Source organism: Anabrus simplex, chromosome 9, assembly GCF_040414725.1.
Source record: "Anabrus simplex isolate iqAnaSimp1 chromosome 9, ASM4041472v1, whole genome shotgun sequence".
NCBI classification, from domain to species: Eukaryota; Metazoa; Arthropoda; class Insecta; order Orthoptera; family Tettigoniidae; genus Anabrus; species Anabrus simplex.
The window spans coordinates 158,694,452-158,714,495 of NC_090273.1; positions in this window are offsets into that span (position 1 = coordinate 158,694,452).

The following is a 20,044-nucleotide window of genomic DNA, read 5'->3' on the forward strand; positions in this document are numbered from 1 at the left end:
CGTCACTAGATGTGCTTCAAAGGAGGCTCGAGTGGGACGGAAGCAGCACACTAGTCCGCAGTGCCTTGGAGGCCTGATGAGACCTCTGCCACACTAAGGCTAAACGCGCGTAATTTCACGATTGAAAAAGTCTGAAGAGTTCCAGTGTATATCGTCGCTGGAAAGGTAAAAGGTTGTATTCCACAAAGCTCTTCCTATCAGTTATTCTCCTTAAGACTGGCCACGCCTCCCAGCCACATATGGATACGCAGTCCATCAGAACAATGTCCGTTGTGTTCGTTTTCCTATGTCGACGATTAAACGAAAATGAACCTTACATGCATTGTACACTAGGAGTGCGCAAATACGTAATGCAAACGTACATTCCTACAGTACGGTACTGTAAGGTTCATTTTTCTTTACACATGGGCATAGGAAAATGAACACAACCAAATTTGTTCTGATGGACTGCATAACCATACGTGGCTGGGAGGCGTGACCAGTCTTAAGGAGAATAACTGATAGGAGGAGCTTTGTGGAATACAACCTTTTACCTTTCCAGCGACGATATATTTAAAAATCAATAGTGTGAGCTCACATACTGTTTGCTGAACCAGGTAATAACTGATGTGGTTAGTTCGGAGACAAGGTTGCGTGTAGTAAAATTCATGCAGAAGGAGGTAGAATTGGAGGCAGGCACGTGGTACGGAAATGAGTTCTCCTGGGACATGAGCAATTAATGATCGAATATTGTTCCCTCCCTGTTGGGCATTGCTGATGATAATTGGGCTACCCACGAACGATAACCATCTACCTGAAACTCGTAATGCACGTGTCTTGGGCAGTATTACAAAGTTTGCTTTCCGGTCTTTGATTCAGGGTTCGATTCCCAGCCGGGTCGGTGGCTTTAGCCATAATTGGTTAATTCTTCTGGCTCGGGGACGCTGAGTGTGTCTATGCAGCCTTCATCATGAAAATTGTTTAAACATAGGCCCCATCCTCAAAGACATGAATGTCGCCTATACGTCTGTACCAGGTCTTTTCATACGCCATAATTATAGAATTAAAAATTTTAAAAATCAAATCATTTCGCATCACAAAAGAAACAATAAAACCACCATTAGTTAATAGTGATGGTGGTGGTGATTATTGTTTTAAGAGGAAGTACAACTAAGCAACAATCTTCTATATAACACTAAACAGAAAGAAAGAATTGAAGGGTTGGGACACTTCGAAAAATGTAGGTAGCGGCCAAAGGAAGACAAGAGCCACGAAGGGCGTGAAAATGAAAGACTCCCTAGGCCTCGGAAACCTAATACCGTTGGGGTAGGAAAAGAACAAGAGTTGACTAAGGGAGGTCAGATAGGATGGATGAAAGTGAGGAGCCTGGCACAAGTAAGTGGAAGCAATGCCAGGTCTCAGCCAAGGGCCCCGTAGTCGCAACCCCACGTTATGTCATTTTGTGTCATGTTACTTATAGTTTGTAAAATAAGATTATGAATATTTTTCTCAGATGTATACTGCTAGAGAATAGTGGTTAAATGTAAGGGAGACATGAGTCCTAACATCGCCATTGCGAATGAGGGCAAATATTATAATAGTGATAACAATTAGTAATAATAATAATTTCATCAATGCTGTACCGAGGAGACTTTTGAAAATTTCTGAACACATTTTTATAATGGATAATAATAGACTCACGAAAAGGTTATTCAATGTAACAAATTCCCAAAACAGGAGAATAAACTGGCTGGTGGAAATAATTGAACATCAGGAAGACATTGTGAAAAATCGTAAAGTCTTCAGGACCTCAGTAAGTAAACACATATTTGTGGTGAAAATTAGCAGCAGGACTGGTAGAAAGTGGTCAGAAGAACTGAAGAGGCAACACAGTGAGTTCATGAAGAGATTTTGGAAGAATAGCTAGGAGAAAGTCATCAAAACAATGAACAAATTACAACGCTCACTATGAATGAGCATAACGAATTAATAATAATTATTATACCGGAGGTACACCCACCCCGTGCATTTAAAATAAGCGCCTTTTAGAAGGCCATCTATAACATAAACGCTGAAACTGCTAGTGGAAGAACTTTGAACGTTTTTCGACAGAGGTCTCTACTGTCAACATAGGGGCTCCCTGTGATGAGAGGATGGACAATTAAAATTCAAGATAAATTTAGTATTCATTAGTTGGTAAAACTGAATTGTTTGTCTATTATGTTTGGTATTATAAAGTTATCAATACTTTTATCTCTTCCCGCCAACTTAAGATTGTAACCAATAGGGAATTTTGTACATTTATTTTATTAGCCAATGTGAAAATTTTTATTTTTATTTGAATGTTCAATGGAAATTTTTGATGTGGCAGGGCTTCGACCCAGAGAAGTCTGGAACCTTCCTCTGCGCTCTAAAATCTGGGATATTTCGGGCCATGTTGCCTTTGTGATCGGTCCAGTCAAGAGGATTAGATTGTGTTCGCAGCGGAGGCAGGAGGAAGGGCTGCCTCGTCCATCTCGGGGAGGTGCACCAGCTCCAGGTAATGACAGACTCTGTGTAATCATGTAATACTCTCTGAAAGATAGACCGAGGGGAAGAGTTCAGATTTCTTTCGTAATCAACTTCTATCTCTTTATGTAAATTTTCAAACAAGTATAAAGAACTACACCGAACTTAGGGAATAACGAGTGAGGACTCTCTTGTATTCGCTTTCAACTTGACATTGAGGTGACTATGATTTTGTAATCTTTAAAATCTACCTCTTAATTTTGTAAAGTTACTCTCCAACTAGTCACCTCCGTAACTAGTAACTTAGGGCCAAAAGCCCACATAGGGTTTTAGGTATTTTCATATGATTTTCAAGGAGTGCAACTGTTTGCCTGCTAACATTTTGGTTTTCGGCCAGAAACTTTAACCATTTCTTTTCTAAGTAAGGCCACGCAGAATGGGCACTTATTGGCCCTGTTAAAATGAAAGTCCGTTACTCTCACGTAATTTAGACTGTTGGGCAGATTGAGGCGGTAGAGGTGTGATCCCCGGCATAGTTCGAGGGAGAAACCAACCCTGCAAAGTAAACGGGTTAAGAAATAAATAAATAATTAAAGAAATAAATATGAACCATAAAAAATCACGTAACTACACTTTTTGTCATTTTCGACGTTATGATGGAAAAATATTGTAAGCGTAGCCTACTATCCATGTATAGCATAAAACACCTAAATCCTAATGTAACTACGTAGTCAGCTACAAGCTGTTTATTATTTCGTGGAAATCACAAACCAAGTTATTCCATGGAGTTAACGAGTTTCTGCTTTCCATAAACCATAACTTTTGATTTGCAGCGAAATCGCCATGTTCCCATCACTAATGTTTGTGATGATTTCAACCTCAGGTAGAAGTGGATGGATAGTGCCAGACTGTATACCCACAGTGAAGTACAGTAGACTTCCACGAAATGTGTTCTGATGTGTATAGTTTAAATCAAAACCCACCTAATTCCAGGCGTATATAATATATTTAAACAAAAACCTATCCAGCTACCGTTATTTTGATTTCCTAGTTTTTATATTCAGGTAATACAGGTATTTTAAAAATATCAGGATGGATGTAATAGGGACCATGGCCATAAGAGAGTTTTTCATCTCTACTGTGAAACTTGTTTTACTGGAGTCATCAGGTCTTTGATTTCCATGATTCAGATATAAATACTTCATTGATAGGGAAACGTGGACAACACGTTTATGTCTTGTTTTGTCGCATAGCGTATTTGAAGGAATAAAGAGGTGACGAAGGAATAACGTGGCAATAAAGAGATATCTTATGAAATGGACATTGTTTTATCATAATTTTCGTTTAGAACTCCAGAGCATGTGGTAGCATTTAAGCCTAGTATACAAGGTAGGTACCCGAGTAAAGGTACCCTCACATTTTTCAAGAGGAGGACATCAGAATAGAATTGCTACAGCCACTACCTGAATTCGAAACTCCACTCGGAAAGGAGTGGATTTTTTAACGTCTCGTTTCACTGCAATCCGTCCCTAAAACATAAAACAGATGAAATTCCACTCGTGTTTCCATCACTAGCAATTTTCACTGACATTTAATCTGTCTTGAAATCATCTTCACTTATCGAGTTTTTGCCATTTCGACGTCAATCAATGGTACCATTTAGTTGTTTACATCAGATGAGGCTGTCAAGATAAAGTCCACCAAACATTTCTAAAGTAGACATTTCACGTTTAACAATGTTCGAAAAGCAACTACGCAACGCCATGATTCCTCTTTCTTTCATCTAGAAGAGTTTTCTGGAATTATTTCATCCCATTTTCAGTTGTAAACAAGTAGGGTGGAGTTTGCAGAATATGTAATGAACGGCACATAATACGTAGTTCCACATTCTTGAGATAAAATCAGGTCACGAAACATGGGAAATTACGGGAGATTGCCGAACTGTTGATACTGGTACTTGCCTGTTTTCTACGTCTCACGGAACGGAACCACCGTCTGTTTCTGATGACAACATTCTCGGCTGTGTTCCTATTGTGACTCTATGATTGTTCGAGAAATACGAAATGTCATTGTAACTATAGAAAATTAATGGTATAGTTTATAAACTATATTGAAACGGAATACTAGTATTTCAATGAAACATTATCATTAATACATTCACGGAGAGGGATTTGTTTAGAGTTATCTGTACGCTGAATGTACAGTCGCGTAGAGCCCGTTTAAAGACCCCACAACACGCAGTTCTCCCGAGTTTAAGAGGGTTCTTTCAGTTTCCTCCCGCAAAAGCCCATACTATATCCAAATTACAGACTGTTATGTCTTTCAGCGCTCAGTCTACAAGCACCTTTGGATTAACTAAACACCACCACAATCCTCTACTTGTAACTAGCACTGTGGCCTCGTGTAGTCCAATACCTGTCTCTTTAAATCACTACAAACTATCGGCAACTAGAGGGGCAGATTTCTATGACGTAAAAATGCAAGAATTATGAACGCATTTATCACCTAAAATTCGTCCGACTCGTTGTCTGAATGGTCAGCGTACTGGCCTTCGGTTCAGAGGGTCCCGGGTTCAATTCCCGGCCGGGTTGGGGATTTTAACCGTCATTGGTTAATTCCAATGGCCCGGGACCTGGGTGTTTGTGCTGCCCCCAACATCCCTGCAAGTCACACACCACACATAACACTATCCTCCACCACAATAACACGCAGTTACCTCAACATGGCAGATGACGCCCACGCTCATCGGAGGGTCTGCCTTACAAGGGCTGCACTCGGCTAGAAATAGCCACATGAAATTATTGTTATTACCTAAAATTCAACTATGATGCTGAATAATTGATGAACTCATTAAGGTTACACAGCATACTCCTAGGGCAAGGATGGACTCTGTGAAAGACATAAACTCTACTTTCATTATTCAATCAGTTTTACGTTACACACGAAATATGTGTTATTTGAATAAAGGTTCCATACCTCGTCTAGTCTCCATTATCAAGATTGTTGCAATTTATGGCCCCATGCATCATAAAGGTTGTTGAATGAGAATACTCTCCGGTTGTCGCTGAGTATCGTCTTGTAGCGAGAAAGACTTCTTTCAGCATTACATGATGTACTTGAACAGATTTAAATCACTTGGACAAAATTCCTGGAAATATGAATACAAATAACTTCAGAATTGCAGAAAACAACAGCCCGGTTTCCAGGAATACCCAAGCAGCAAACAGTAGCTCTTAGCTGCCAGGAACATTCCATACACTACATTTCAATGGTTCTTCAGAAAAAGTGTATTCCAGTATTTTGTTTTACGTCGCACCGACACGGATAAGTCTTATGGCGACGATGGGACAGGAAAGGGCTAGGAGTGGGAAGGAAGCGGCCGTGGCCTTAATTAAGGTACAGCCCCATCATTTCCCTGGTGTGAAAATGGGAAACCACGGAAAACCATCTTGAGGGCTGCCGACAGTAGGGTTCGAACCCACTATCTCCCGAATACTGGATACTGGCCACACTTAAGCGACTGCAGCTATCGAGCTCGGTATATTCCAGTCCATCCCGAAAAATCATTTATAGACCTTATTCTGATTTTTAAAAATGAAGTTCAAATGAAAATTACCAAAATGTGTCCTTATAATGAGATTTTGTTCAAAATATGCAAGAAAAGTTAAAAGAAGATCCTAAATATGAATTTATATGCCCAATAAAACCTCTTTAATTCTCATTATCATGCTTGGAAAGGCGTTAAAAATACAAGACCATGATATAACGTTAAGAAAAAATATGACTTGTCACAGAAATCCACACTCGTCGTCTTGGCTTCCCTATACTGCCCCATGACCGATCCCAGGTAGTTTATCCTTTTCCATTCGTCTCACATGACCCCACCACCGAAGGTTCATCCCTTACTTAACCTCTATCTCCTCACTCCGAGTACACTCCTATCATCGTTCCCTTCATCCTCGCTCATTGTTTCTTACTTCTGTCTTACGAATCTAAATTTCACTCCCGCACAGCAGAGTTGTTCTCAAAAGACCGGTGTGAATACAATTCCATCCGCGAGCTGAGTTTTTTCTCACAGAATACTGTTGATCGCAACTGCCAGCTCTCTGCATTCGCTTATATTACCATCCTGGGAGAATGTACATCTCAAATACCCGAAATTATCTAGCTGTTCAAGTTTTGTATTCCCAACCTAACATTCAGTTCTCTTAGAATTCTTCCCGACTCGTGGTGGTGGTGCTGGTGGTTATTGTTTTAAGGGGAATTACAACTAGGCAACCATCCTCTATATAACACTAATCAGAGGGAAAAAATGGAAGGGATCCGACACTTCGAAAAGTGATGGTATCTGCCAGAGGAAGACAAGGGCCACGAAGGGCGTGAAAATGAAAGTCTCCCCAGGCCTCGAGATCTCTAATACCGTCGGGATCGGAAAAGAACAAGAATTGACTAAGGGAGGTCCGATAGGATAGATGAAAGTGAGGAGCCTGGCACAAGCAACTGGAAGCAGTGTCAGGACTGAGCCCCGTGGTCGCAAACCCACGCTCCGAAGTTCAGAGCCCCTGAGGCCCCTTTTAGTCTACTCTTACGAAAGACAAGGTATACCGTGGGTGTTACCCTAAAGCTCCCACCCTCAGGGGGATCTTCGCTACTAAAAACACATTAGTATTGAAAATGCTAATTTTAATTTCTTACTCACTGCACCTATTTTCCAGTTTAAAGATATTAGATTCCAGGCTTTCAGCACAGTCTACCATTAACACAAAGTCGTCAGCAATGGCCAAAATATTTACTATATTTCCACCAAACTGAATACGTACCTGCCACTTCATACCTTCAGTAGATGACCATGTACACTACGAACAAGAAAGGCTTGATTGACTCCTGTAAAACCATAATTTTCCACTGCAGCCCAACTGTAAACATAACAGCGTTTGATTGCTATTAATGATCCACCCTCAATTCCGTTATACCCCGGTCTTACATCTTTTCCTTCGATATTCTGGAGTATCCCTGTTTATTCCTCTCGTAGTATTTTTAAATTACGTGGCGCACGCAGAAAACTTGGTCCTGACAGCCCCTCTGTGGCCTGAACGCCCACTGAAATGAAATGTCGTATGGTTTTTAGTGCCGGGATATCCCAGGACGGGTTCGGCTCGCCAGGTGCAGGTCTTTCTATTTGACCCTGTAAGCGACCTGCGCGTCGTGATGAGGATGAAATGATGATGAAGACAACACATACACGCAGCCCCCGTGCCATTGGAATTAACCAATTAAGGTTAAAATCCCCGACCCGGCCGGGAATCGAACCCGGGACCCTCTGAACCGAAGGCCAGTACGCTGACCGTTCAGCCAACGAGTGGTTTTCATCCAACTAATTCTCAACCACTGATAGCACCCTCCCTTCCAAAAATGCCAGTGAACAGTTTGTCTGCTATACTGAACAATGCAATTACTATACGCGCACTTTTTCTTGAGCCCGATTTTTACGGGGTGGGGAGCAAGGAGGGAGTGCTGCCAGTTCCGGTTATACTGCCAACTGGATGGTAATGAAATCTGAATTGAATCGATAATATGATCGATCGATATGAATTTTCTAAACATTTATTATCTTACGTCAACAATTGTGTCACACATACATTATTTAACATTATATAACATTTCTCAATGCGAATCTTGTTACTAGCATGAATTATAAAGTTTGGCTTTGCTGTGTAAACAACAACAGTACTAGTTTGCAAAGTGTACGCCAGATGTCGCACAGCGATGAATAAGCGATTCATAGTTTGTGTTTCAAAGGTTGCCGATATGGATGTCGAAGATAACCGAGGTCTACCGATTCAGCACTAGGGAGCTCCGGGCTCAAGAAAAAGTGCGCGTATAGTACCTCTTTAGTCCTTGTTATTCCTGTTCACTTGCCTATCGATAGGTGCAATTACTGCTTTCGTCCAATCAGAAGGTACCTGCCTTATTACCCCGTAAATGTCCGACTCGTTGGCTGAACGGTCAGCGTACTGGCCTTCGGTTCAGAGGGTCCCGGGTTCGATTCCCGGCCGGGTCGGGGATTTTAACCTTAATTGGTTAATTCCAATGGCACGGGGGCTGGGTGTATGTGCTGTCTTCATCATCATTTCATCTTCATCACGACGCGCAGGTCACCTACGGGTGTCGAATAGAAAGACCTGCACCTGGCGAGCCGAACTTGTCTTCGGACACTCCCGGCACTAAAAGCCATACGCCATTTCATTTCATTTTTACCCCGTAAATCTATTTCAATACTGCCATTTCACCATTTCAGGTCTAATTTAATCAATTTATTCTTGCTGATTTATGAGAATGGAGTTTATTTACCATCAATTCCACTAACATTATTGTCCTTCTCTCCGTGAGCGCGACTGCTCGCGACGTCACCGGGAAGATACATTTACATCGAGAATATTTTCGATATTTTCAAAATATTCCTTTCACCTTTTCCTGGGATCTAGTATGAGCTCACCTGACTTACCAAAAACACAATCCATTTACCTTTTCCCTCCCTTTCTGATACGCCTTCTGACTGCTCGCTTCATAATTCCATTAAGAATTCTTCCTTTCTTTCCCTATCTTAACACAGAGTAGTTCCAAGGCATCCCTTTGCTGTTTCAACAACACCCATTCTCTTTTTATATGTTGAATCTGATTACTGCCTATTGTTTGGAATCTTTTAATAATCATGCCCATGAATGATACTTCTGTCTAATTTCCTAGTCCTGGAGATTACCTACCCTTGTTCGTCTATGGTCCGATTTCACTTTCTCCGTCCTAAGCTTGTATGTTAATTTACTACAAATCAGATATTGGTGTATAAAATCGACAGTCCCGGAGTAATCGCACATTCCCAATAGATTTCCCTTTTTTAATTTTTTATTTTTTTTGCTATTTTCTTCACGTCGCACCGACACAGATAGGTCTTATGGCGAAGATTGGATAGGAAAGGCCTAGGAGTTGGAAGGAAGCGCCCGTGGCCTTAATTAAGGTACAGCCCCAGGATTTGCCTGGTGTGATAATGGGAAACCACGGTAAACCATCTTCAGGGTTGCCGACAGTGGGGTTCGAACAGATTTACTGAACTCATACTCGGTTATGATACAGTCTATAGTAGGGTCTCTCCCATCTGCACCTTGAAGAATGTATTCGTAACTGCTAATCCCTGAATAGCAGAGAAGTCCAGTGTCCGTTACCTATTGCTATTAGTTTCCAAATCTTCCTCATCTGCATCAATTACCTTCTCACATCATTCGGTTCTTTGTCCAACTCTAGCATTGAAATCGCCCATAAACACTATCCTGTCCTCTTTGTAGAACCTGGCTACGATGTCACTCAGTGCTTCATACGATTTGTCAACTTCATCCTCAGCTGTACTCTCACAGGGTAAATACACTGAGATAATTCTCATCAGAATTCCCCCAACTGCTCTATCTACACAGATCATTCGCTCATCTACTTGCATAACAGTAACTAGGTTGCGTGCAATAGTATTCGAAATGAACAATCCTTCCCTTTTCAATACCTGTTCAGAACATTTTATACTCCCCTTTGTCTCCCCTTACCTGAATATCATTAACTCCTAAACACAGCCATATGCATCCTCTTTGCTGACTGTACCAGTTCTACTTTCTTTCTTCCAGAAGCTTCTTTTATACTGATAGCTCCTCATCGAATTCTGTTTCGTTAGGCATGTTATTTGCAAGGAGTCCCTCACCTGCCAAATGCAAGTGGACTCCGTTCCTCTCATATATTCCAGGCTTTCTTAAATTGTTCTGAAAGTGCTCGGTGAAAATTAAGTGAAGCAAGATGCTACTCCACTTACAGACAGTCCAAGTGAAGAGAAAAAATAGGTATAGAAATTTTCACGGATAGTTTCTTCATTTTAAACCTCATATAAACATATTCAGCTTTCTTCGATGAACGAAATCTCGGAACTATCGATCAGAAATTTTCGATCCATTTAATTATTATTTTCTTCACCACAGCTCACGTTATGATACTGTTTTGTTCACGTGGTTTATTATACATAGTCTATCTTAAGGTAGCGAGAAGTAAAGAGTAATGAACCCCTCTGGCAGCACTGAGGATGGTTTTCCGAGGTTTCCTAATTTCTCACCAGGCCAATGCGGCCAAGGTTTATTCCTTCCCAGACTTATCCCTTTCCTGTTCCATCTCTGTCGGTGCGATGTAAACGAAATTAAAACACAAATACTTGTATCTCAGAATTGAAAAAGGGGAATGCCAAATAAGTTATAGTCATAGTGCTCATAAAAAGTCCTTAAAATTGCATACATGTGGCATATGAGAGATATAGATAAATGACGGGCGTAAATCCATTAATCATTCCCCGGGGATAAATATAAATCAACAATATTGGTGGGTACAGCTAACCTCGGCTGCAGAATTTGTCGCAGAACTGTCTCTCTTTAACTGTATCATCTACATTTATGAACGAAATATTTCGAAGCATGAAGGCACAATGTTGATGCATAGGAAATGGATAAATATTTCTAAAAAACAAGATTGTAAAAACTGAGTCAATGTTTGCCTTAATTCATGATGGAAATAAACAGGTGGCTTTAAAGGATTAGGTTCGTTAGAGATGTTATTATTCTTGACGCTGAATCTTCGAGGTCGTGCTTGGTCTGGTAAGCGTTATGAAAGTTATAAAATCAGAGGAATTTCTAGATAATACGTGCGACAACATGATTCAATATCTCTCTGTAAAGAGGAAGGACCAGTAATTAGCGTGTGACCTCGGTGTAACATCATCGAGGTACTAGTCATCATGCTACGCGGTTATGTAGCTCTGGATTCCTTCCCGATAGCACGTCGTCTCACGTGTCGCTCGATTCGTCAAAGTGAGTTCTAGAATTGTATGGCACTGTGAGGAAATGAAATCATTTCAAAAAAAAAATGTGGTGTGAGGAATTTCGGAAAATTCTTCCTTTCGCAAAACGACGCGCAATACGGACAATGATTTGCTTCAGAATGTTTGTAGACGCATTTTAGAGAATAGAGATAAGTAAAGTGCAAAATCAGCCATACTGAACGACAATAGTCTCAAAGTTAATGTGGCGAGCCCCAGTAATGCAGAATGTAGATACTGATCAGCTTGCTGATGATGGCAACACTCCTGTGTAGTGCAAATTTGTTTAGAATTGAAAATAGAATGTCAACAATAGAATTTCGAACACCATACCGACTAGATACGCTATTTTATTTCTAAGCGGTACGTATTTCACAAGAAAACTTGCGGCTATGATCTCGACATGTTCTAAATGTTGTTATTATTGCCAATAAAATTACATTTTACAGCAATAGTCAACATGGACTTTGGTGTACTGCATGGGATTTGTAATTTCGTCTCATGTTAACGATAAGCACTGGCAATTTTGGACTCTACTCCTCTCGAATGCGTTTGTACTAAAACTGTTAGAGTGATGGTAGTGATTATTATTTTAAGAGGAAGTACAATTAAGCAATTATCTATATTAAAAAAGGTTCCGATACTTCGATAAATGAAGATAACGGCCAAAGAAAACAAGTGTCACCAAGGGCGTGAAAATGAATGATTCCCTAGGCCTCAAAAGCTAATACCATCGGGGTCAGAAAAAGAACAAGAGTTGACAAAGAGAGGTCCGATAGGATGGATGAAAGTGAGGAGCCTGACACAAGGAAGTGGAAACAATGCTAGGATTCAGTTCAGAGCCCCTTGATCACCAACCTACGCTCCAAAGTTCAGAGCCCCTGGGTCCCCTCGTACTTCAGGCAGAGGATACCGTGGGTGTTATTCTACCGTCCCCACCCACATGTGGGGGGAGGGGGTAAACTTTTAGAAAAAACGTGTTTACATCACGGGAGAATATAATTATATAATGGGCGTTTCAACTGATCGGGTTTGTATCCGAATGTTTGAATTAGGGCAAGAAAATAAACCAGTGTCATTTAACCTCCTGTATAGAACTCATTATATCCACGAACTGAAAAGGTAACCTTTTATTCTGTCTGCCACCCGGCGCACCCGCGTTAGATTCCCGACAGGGTCAGGGGTTTTTAATTGTAAGTGATTAATATCCCTGGCTTGGGGACTGGGTGTTTGTGTAGTCCTTAACATTCCTTTCCTCCAATTCAACACTCTCCGCAATTACAATTACACGCAGGTTCATATCATATGGTGCAAGTAGGGGCAAAAGATCTACAGAGGTCGACGCCACGAACAAATATCATTTTTTTAAAAATACCTTTTATTCTGACATGACTTAAAGCAACTGACAACTTGATGAAATTAAAATGGATACAGCATTTGGCGTAGTCTTTCATGAACTGCTAAGTTCGCGTCTCGTTCATGTAGTACGTGAGAAGAGAAGTATGAAGTCGATGGAATACAATTTCTTGACGTTGATTTTGTAAGCCATTAGTGCGGGATTTCAAAATAATATTCAACATGAACTGCTGTTCAACTGGCAGACTTAAATCCACAGGTTTTACAGTTTTTTGTCACATAATCTCTTTACATACTATAAACACTCCGTACGACACGCTGGTAACTGGAGTTAATACCAGATTCTTTTCAACGCATTGAGGGTTTTCACTATGTCTAGAAAATGTTATGAGTTTTCTCAAAGTGTACGAGGGAAACAGTTTATAAAGTTTCGGAAGTGCAACTAATAATGTTCTCTTTTATGACTTCACAGATCGCACTCCTGTTAGTTCCTGTAGAGTTCGATTTCCGGATCCCTTGTCGTACGATGTGGCATATAAAAGATCTCTCGTCACACATTTGGTGCTTACCTAATCGCGTAACAGAGATCTGCTTTGAGGTGTAATCTGGTGGAGCAAAAGCGAAATGGACTCACAGTCACCCTATACATATAAACCCTGCGGGTGGAGGCAGTGGAATAACACCCATGGTATTACCTGTCTGTCGTAAGAGGCGACTAAAAGGGGCCTCAGGGGCTCTGAACTTTGGAACGTCGCTTGGCGTCCACGGGGCTTTTAGGTGAGTCCTGGCATTGCTTCCACTTACTTGTGCCTCCCTCCTCACTCTTTATCTATCATATCCGAGTTAATTTGACCAAATATCGTTCTTTTCCGGCCCCGACGGTATTAGAGCACTCGCGGCCTAGGTAGTTCCTGGACTTCTACGTCCTTAATTTGACATTTAAAATCAGGTATCTGTCCAAAAATACAACATATAGAAAATATTGAAATGATATAGGTGTAATAGTTTCGTGTAGATACACCTAAACACCCGTATCCCTCGAGAAAATCGAACAGTAATTCTTCTTCTTTAGCAAGGACTATCTGTACGAAATAGTAACTGCCAACCGTTCGCAATTAATCTCCAGTTAGCTCGAGAAGATTTCCTTTAAGATTTATGCCTCGCTCGTTTGACCAGGAAAGTCTGACAATGTCCTTATCGAAGATGTCTTCAGGACCACAGCGTGATTGATGCCGTGCGGATTTCATCGGGGCTCTATCCCGCAAACGACGGGGGCTGCCACAGATACGTCAAGTAGAGGCGAGCTTTCCTTCAAGACGCCGAGGTTTCTATAGCAACAGTGCACCACAATGGCGCCAAGCCGTCCATCTTAATGGCATCCCTGTGTCAGCTATTGCAACATCGTAAGAATTTCAAAACCTTTCCCATCTAAATTCCGATACGTCCAATTACTTCTTGTGACGTAGAAGACGATTCTCCACCTTTGCCGTGCTGTCAATTTAAGTATCGATTATAGAGTTCTCAATTTATATTGGATGATACACTTTATGAGACTCGCTCTTATTGCCTGCCTGCCAGGCGGGAGAGACGAGATGAACTCTCTTTACATTCAAAGCAGTCACTCGAATAATTTTCTTAATGGATGATAGATTGTTTTTATTCACGTGATGTACAAGATTGTGCGGCTGAGTTAAAAAAGTCATCTGAAGAACTAACGAGTACTCCCCGAAAGTATTAGTTACGACCCGTTTGAAATACTATTTACCAAATAATGTAAAACCTTCATCAATAAACACCTAACTAGCACCATTATTCTGGTACCTTCGCAGAACATGATTGGTACTAGCAATTCCAAAGTGCAATTTTAAAGAAAAGAATCAACAACAATGTTTCCGAATGAAAATGGGTTCAAACAATTTTTTATGTGAATCAGTTTTTCTCACCGACTTCACTTCATGGGTGTGAAAACTAGATGTACTCAGAGTCTTATTCATAAATTAGAAGTAACATAGAAATATAAAATAACCTGTATTTTCATGCTAAGTGACTTGTGCTTTTGGCTTCGTAATTTCTTAAAACAGAAGTTATTCTTCTTAACTCTCAATTCAATTAATCTAACCATTATATTCTTTGGTTGTCGAAGCGCGAAGTATAAGATTTCTAACACTAGCTATATCATAACTGTAAAAGAAGACACTAATAACACAATGTTCTACGAGAACATCCTCAGATCATATCAACATGCGTATTGAGACCTTTCATTTTGAGGGACTAAACATGGCTGATGACTGAACGCGCTACGTGTGGAGAAGTTCGGAACTGAAACGCAAGACAGCGGCGAACTCTTTGCGATCCGGTTGATTTGAGGTTGTCTTTGAATTCAAAATAAAATAGTTATTTCAAGGAAGAGGCGAGGCCGTAACTGGACAGAATTTTGGAACCGCAAATTATGAGTGTTTCTACAGATATTTATTTGGACGACTGACAAAGTGGGAGGAACAAATTAAGCTCTTAAGAAAGGGATGTGCAGGTCGGGACTACGTGTTAGAAAGAAACTGAGTGTCTTTCTAACTACGGGGTAATTAATAATGTATTTCTTTTGGAACCGACAGCTAAATTAGGAAAACTGCGTTTTGAATTGTCTCCATCATCAAGATACATTGCATTACTATATTCATGACATTCTTCCAAATGTGTTTATTGATGTACTATTGATCTTATTTAACTGTTTGTTTACTGATAATGGCTCCAAAAGCCCGCTGTTTTACATAAATAATATACTTAGATTATATTGCGTATTGATTGCATTACCTCTATACATTTTTTCTCACGATATTCAACCAATAGAACATTTATGTATATGGAGTATGACACCTTAGTCAGATCTCAGTATTCTATTGTTTCACTATTCTCATTTTCGACTGTATTGAGACGCCAATTATTATCTGTCTATATCCGGCTGCCGAAGCGAAAGGAAGTAATTCTCTTGGTTTATACATGGTCGCCGAGGAGGAAGAGAAATTCTTACATGCTGTTGTTCTTTTAGTAACAAGATATGACTAAACATGTTTCGTTCCATATTTTTCTTTTTCTCACATTGGTTAACGCTGCTACAAGCGCGATCCCAATCTTTTGGCGTTTCAATAAAACGGGAGGCATCACGTGTGTGTTCTGTTCAGGAGCCAAAGTTATCTGATGAGATCCGGCGCTGTTTGGTCAGGCCATCAAATCAGGTCATCTGTAGGACATTTAAAGCCTATCATTGACACTTTAATGGATTTAAAAAGAAAACCTGTACTAAACTTACACAGCTCTGATTGTGCACGTCTGTTATATTCAGTGTCAGTGTCTGGACTGATTTCGGATCGTTGGTTTCGCTGGTAGCTAGCTAACACAAATCTGTCAGTAGGGGAGAATGATTTCTGGTATTGTCAGGTGGCAATTGACAAGGGTACTCGGAGATAAGTGTTAGGGATAAACTCGGTGCATGAAACTGTAGGTTTAAACCGACTATTGTGGTGGGGTGGTTGGTGTTGAGTATTGTTTTAGGAGGAAATACAACTAGGCAACCATCCTATATCTATATATTTAAAAAATATTAAAACTATAGTCAGATAGTCCGGTCATTCTATCCGGTCGATTTCTTTAATTTTTTTAACTGAATGGTATTTGTTCCGGGGATATCCGTGGAGCAAAAAGAGGTGAAGGAAGGTGCAGGTGTTGAATGGGTCTAACTACGATATCAGAAGTTGAATTAAAACTTTAACAAAGGTTATATTTCTCTTTAAATCGCAAACTTAACAAATTTTTCACTCAGTGAAATAATGAGGTTACAGGAACAATGACAATTTCAAAAATCGGTAAGTCCAAGATTCAGAACCTTAAAAATTTTGGGCTTCAAGCTCCTAGTTTACACAGTTACAATTTCAAAGTGATATTATTTAGACAAGGATAGAAATCTCCCAAATTCACTTTGCTCCCACAAATTACAGCCTTCCAGAGGCACTCCTCAATATTAAAAAATTTAGGAAAGACCTTACATTCTCTCTAACATTGACCAAATTTTAACCGCCCACTTAAGGTAACATTACACAAAACTTTATGATATCTGGCCTCTCTAGGTGCAATTTGCAATGAACAAAAGTAGTACACAGTGGTATCAAGTACCCAACCTACTGGGCCTTTGTGAAAAATAATAACAGATTAAATTAATGGCCCTAACACAAAATGAATGGAGGCGTATACTTGCACTCCTAGATAATGAAGAATAAAATCCTAACGGGGCTCTCGGCCCGATGATACAGGGGCTAATCCCAAGCTACTGAGGTGACTCGAATGAAGGTACATTACAGGAAAGAAAAACTGTTACAAAATCGTAGTCACCTCAAACCAAGTTGAAGGGGAACTCGAGAGGGTAACGCACTCTCTATCACCGATTTACCGTTTTAAGAATTTATTAAATTTTACATTAGCCGAAAGAAGGTTTACATTTTAGGAAACAGGTTACCTAGTTAGAAATTAGGACCTTCCCCTCGTGTAAGTCTGCGGAGGTAGCTACAGAAAAATAAGTCTGGTGGACATTACCTTGACTGCCGGTCTGCCTGGCGAAGAATGAGGCGCCGCGCCTCCTGTCTTAACACACACACTCACTCAGAACTACGACGATCAAGAGACAAGGTAGCCAGAGCAGCTACAGTTTATATACCTGAAGGGAAGGTTCAAGAGGATTCTGGACTAATCGGGACACACCCTCTCAATTTTATTGGCAGACTCAAATGTTGCACCCGAAGAACCAAAAAGAAGCCTGTTATAGGCTGAAAAATAATTACAGAAAATACTTATTGGCCAGATTCAAAACTGGCGGAATGAGAAAGAAGTTTTACAAACTTTGAAATATATAGAAAAACAAATGAAAGTTAATTTACTAGAAAAACCCATGAACACAAAATTTCTTTCAATAACAACTTATTTTACCTTGCACCAGAGTGCATGACCATAGTTTTTTGGTAACGACATCTATGGAGACATGTCGAAACTTCTTGAAGTAAACAAACACAAAGCAAATAAATCCAATCAGTTTAGGCAACTTCACAATAACATTATTACTCAATATTTCAGTAGTAATATCTTCGGATAAAAGTCCGAACTTCATGTAGTAGCAGTTCCACCTTTTGTTGGATGGATAGAGTTCATTGAGGCACTTCTTTTGAATGTGCGGAGTTGAAGTGTACCCCCCGGTACAGTATTAATGCACAGATTTGTCATCAGGTACTATAAATAACTTAACTTCCGCCTTCCTCAAATTATTTCATTTTTCCAATTTTTTGTCTCTTTGAAGCAATCATATCTTTGGTTCCAATTGAGGTATGGAGTTCGTTTTGGCCTAAGAACACTCAGTGGATCAAGTTCTTTCATTTCATCTCTTAAATATTCAAATTGGTTGATTCTGAGGAAAGTTATGAGTGCACATTCAATTTGACGTCTCATTTCAACACCATACATTGCGGGCGGAGCCAGCTGGAAACTGCTAATTAACACTAATCAGAGAGAAAAATGGAAGGGATCTGACACTTCGAAAAATGAAGGTACCGTATCGGCCAAAGATAGGAAAGGACCACGAAGGCGGGAAAATGAAAGTCTCTCTAGACCTCGAATGCTCTAATATCGTCGGGGTGGGAAAAGAACAAGAGCTGACCAAGGGAGGTCGGATAGGATAGACGAAAATGAGGAGCCTGGCACAAGTAAGCGGAAGCAATGCCCCGACTCTACTAAGGACCCCGCGGTCGCCAACAACCCACGCTCCCAAGTTGAGAGCCCCTGGAACCCTTTATAGTAGCCTCTTACGACAGGCAGGGGATACCGTGGGTGTTATTCTACCGCCTCCACCCACAGGGGAATAAGTAAGTGGAAGCAAAGTAAAATTCAGGTAAGGTTCCATAGTCGCAACCCACGTTCCCAAGATGAGACCCTATCGGATCCTCCTTTAGTTACCTCTTACGACAGGCAGGTTATATCGTGGATGTATTCCAGCACCCCGAAGCACAGGAGGATGAGTTCTGGATGTTGTAAGTTTAAGGGCTGATTAACGTGCAGTATTAGAGTAATTGCAGTTCTCCTTTATGGAATTCTCTCAAAGTATCGATAACATTTTAAAAGCCTCGAGAATGTTTTCCAATAAAGTAGTCTCATATCCGATGTATATTCTATAACATTCACTTTTATGTCTTATAACCGCTTCGGCACATAAACTATTTTACTGCGACGTTCAGTGATGTGGTAGTATAGTCTTAAGTACCTTCAAGTAATATTACCTCAGTATATCGTGACCTCGGTGGCATTTAACTACTAACCTTGGCTCAGTTCACTTGAACAAGTGTTCTAGTAGCCATTTGCATCTGTTGGTGCTTTTAAATCATTAAAATGGACCATAGGGGAGGTATTGTGCAAAATGTTACTAGGATTATCGAGGATTTACAAGCGAACACTGAGCCCAAACCGTACTCCTGAGAGAAAGAGGTCTGGAAGTTCTCAGCCTTTCAAAGCTTTCAGTATATGCTATGTGTTTTCAGAATGAGAAAAAGAATATTTATTTTTAAAATTATTCAACACGCTTGTTAGAGTCACTAGAATATATCTGTGTAGCTGAAATTATGTTAATATATTTGACATGAATGAAATTCCTCTCTTGAGACTCAGAAAGAAAGTTCAGTTTAGAAAATTCAGTAAGCGAAATTATCTCGCACTAGCAAAAATCATATTGGACAGTGTGAAAATATCACAAACTTGAAACCCGTTCTAATGTATTTTTCTTGTAATCCCATGAATGTACCAGCTGGAGAACATGATCGTACAATAATTAAGAAGGTACAAAGATGTTGTATTAGAGAATGGTTGAATGGACACCCGTTAAGCTTCAGCTTTACTTCAATCTGAGTTCAAATTGGAGGATCCGAAAGAATGCAAGGCTTGCTCGAGGTTGACTCTGCAAATTTTGACAATTTATTTGGAATGATTACAACGCAAATACGGCGTTCACAATCTTTTAAGATGGACGTTATACCAGCAAGTGTAAAGTTAGAAGTTACATTATGCTTTATGGCAACGGGGAATAGCTGTACAAGTCTCCAATATTCCTTTCAAGTATCAAAGGCTGTAATTTCAAATTTTGTGCCAGAGGTATGCATTTTATGGAACTATTTCATATCAGGAGTGTAAAGGTCATCTGTTATAACAACATACTTCAGGGATTTTAAAATCTTGAAACGTTGCAGAGAGTATGGCGTGCACAAGTCTCTGTTGTTTAAT